Below are 2500 nucleotides of genomic sequence, written 5' to 3'. Positions count from 1 at the left end.
CTCCGCTACCGGCACGAAAATTTTCCTCCTCCTCTTCCTCCTCCTTCTCCTCCTCCTCCTCATCTTCGTCCACTGCACCACACACAGCCTCCTCCCCCTTCCCACTCTTCCCCTCCTCCTCCTCCTCCTCCTGAGCGACACGCACACACGCACACACACGTACACACGCACGTACAAACACACACACTCTCCCGAGCTCGCCAGGGCGACGGTCTCCTCAGTTCGGTCCAAGCCTTCGTTGGCACCACATTCGCGGTTCCTCCGGTAGCTCCCGACGTCGACTCTCGAAGTCGGCTTCCGAAGTCTACTTCCGAAGTCCCCGACTCTGGGGGGACGGGGAGTTGGGGGTGGGGCTCCCCTTCGAGGCAGAAACCTCCCCAGACTCTTCCTCCCACAGCTTCCCCCCCACCCCGAAGCATTATATACTCCCCCCCACACACACACATCCAGAAGCCTTCTTTCCCTCCCCCCTCCCCCTTTTCCTCCCCTCTCACTCTTTCCCCACTTTCCCACTCCTTCCTCCTCCCCCCTCCCCCCACTGCAAGGCCGCCACGCCCTCCTCCTCTTCCTCCTCCTCCCCCTCGTCCTTCTCCTCCTCCTCGTCGTCCTCTTCCTCCTCCTCCTCCTCTCTCCTCTTTGGGGTTATTTCGTCAAAGGGGAGGCTTCGGGTAGGGGAAGGGCCTCTGTGTGTGTGCGTGCGTGTGTGTGTGTGTGTGTGTGTGTGTGTGTGTGTGTGTGTGTGTGTGTTCGTGCGTGTGTGCGTGTGGACATAGCGTGGGAAGGCTCCCCGAGATAAATCGACAGATTGTTCTCATAGACCATTCAGTGTGCAGGCCGCCTCTGTGTGCAGGCCGCTCCGAGTGCAGGCCATCGCCGTGTGCAGGCCATCTCAGTGTGCAGACTCCTCGACTGTAGGCCATCCCAGGTCTAAAACCAGACTAACCGAAGTGCAGGCCCCGTGTGCAGGTCGCCCTGTGTGCAGGCCAGTCAAGTGCAGGCCGTATAAGTGTTAACTCGTGTGATAAAAACATAGCAAATGGATTCTTGGGTCATGGCAGGTCATGTTAGGTCATGGCAGGTCATGTAAGGTCATGACAGTTCATCTCAGGTCATCTCAGGTCATCTCAGGTCACCTCAGGTCATCTTAGGTCATGACTTGGTGATTCGGAAGGACTCGGAAAACCCTGTGAAGAGAGCCCGGAAGAGGTCAAATCTGTAAATTGACCTGAGGTCACAGAACACCTAACCCTCAGGTGCCAGGTTGTATACGACACCTCAAGGTGTGCCAATTACACCCAGGTTGCGACGTCAGTGTTACAGAAGAGGGTGAAGTGAGTTTGTCAAGGGTGAGGAGGGTGACAGAACCTCACCTTTGGCTTCGGGTAACGATAGGGTGATGATAAGTGTGTAGTGGGTGAATATGTGTTGTAAAGGTGCCAAGGTCATTGAACTCGATCGGTACTTTTCCTGACTGTCGCCAGGTGATTTTATTAATCTCTGTGGCACCCCGCCACCCCTCCCTCACCCCCACCCCCACCCACTCTTAGTGCCAAAGACGTGAAGCGTCTCAAGGGGTATTGTGCTCTCTCTGTGTATATGTGAGACTGGCACTTCGGTGTCACTGAAGATAAACAAAACGATGAGTGACATTGAGCGTGCGACGTGTCCTTGAGTGTCACAAGGTGTCATGTAACACATGTGTATTGTGTGTCATTTCTTCTTCTTCTTCTTCTTCTTCTTCTTTTTGTGTCTTTTTTTTTTTTTTTTTTTTTTTTTTTTTTTTTTTTTTTTACACCATCACTATCTCAATGCCAAGTGCCTTAGTGATGAAAGAACATACATTGGCACTATCTAAATGATAACAGATAAAGCTTGTCACCCTTGTTATCCAATAGAGTAAGACATGAAATGAATTAAATCGTCTGACGACAGTTATATTTAAGGGAAAAGGGCCACCAGGTGTGTAAGGGGTTAGAAGGTTTACCCCATGACGTCATCACAAAAAACAAAACAAAATAGAATAAAGAAAATAGAATTAAATAAAATTAGATTAAATTAAAATCAATCAAATTAAAGATATATTAAAATACAATGCAGTACGATAGAATTCAATACATTACAATACACTACAATAAGAATAGAATACAATATAATAGAACAAGATAAGATCAATTGAATTAATATGAAATGATATAGAATAATATAGAATAATATAAATTTATTCAAAAAGGTGTTTTCATATCGGCTAAGGGTGAGCTACAATCAGGAGAGAACTGTGTTCATTATAACAGATGAACAGAAATGAACACCCAAATACCCATATTGTATCAGAACAATGCAAACACACTGTTCATTGCTGAATATTTACTGTATTTTCGAATACAATAATTGTATCACAACAAAAGTTAAGTTTATTATTTTTGTAACAATACAACAAGGAAGGTGTATTTGTGTTTCTCTGGGTCATTAGCAAATGTCCTCAATGATGTATTTCAGGTGT

The 2500-nt window shown here is 47.0% G+C and overlaps 1 protein-coding gene across 1 annotated transcript in view; it reads left to right on the top strand.

The window, feature by feature from the left end:
• The window catches only part of LOC143027662 (guanine nucleotide exchange factor DBS-like), a 300403-nt gene that overhangs the window by 143 nt on the left and 297760 nt on the right, over positions 1 to 2500 (top strand). The window contains exon 1 of the mRNA XM_076189075.1: positions 1 to 264. This exon is cut by the window's left edge and continues 143 nt beyond it. The gene's annotated coding sequence lies outside the window, so the exon portion shown is untranslated. The remainder of the gene's footprint in view (positions 265 to 2500) is intronic.

This window comes from Oratosquilla oratoria, chromosome 8, assembly GCF_046742065.1.
Source record: "Oratosquilla oratoria isolate Oo_2021 chromosome 8, ASM4674206v1, whole genome shotgun sequence".
Taxonomy (NCBI): Eukaryota; Metazoa; Arthropoda; class Malacostraca; order Stomatopoda; family Squillidae; genus Oratosquilla; species Oratosquilla oratoria.
Note: the sequence above shows the minus strand (reverse complement) of the source record. Positions and strands in the feature narration are given on the sequence as shown.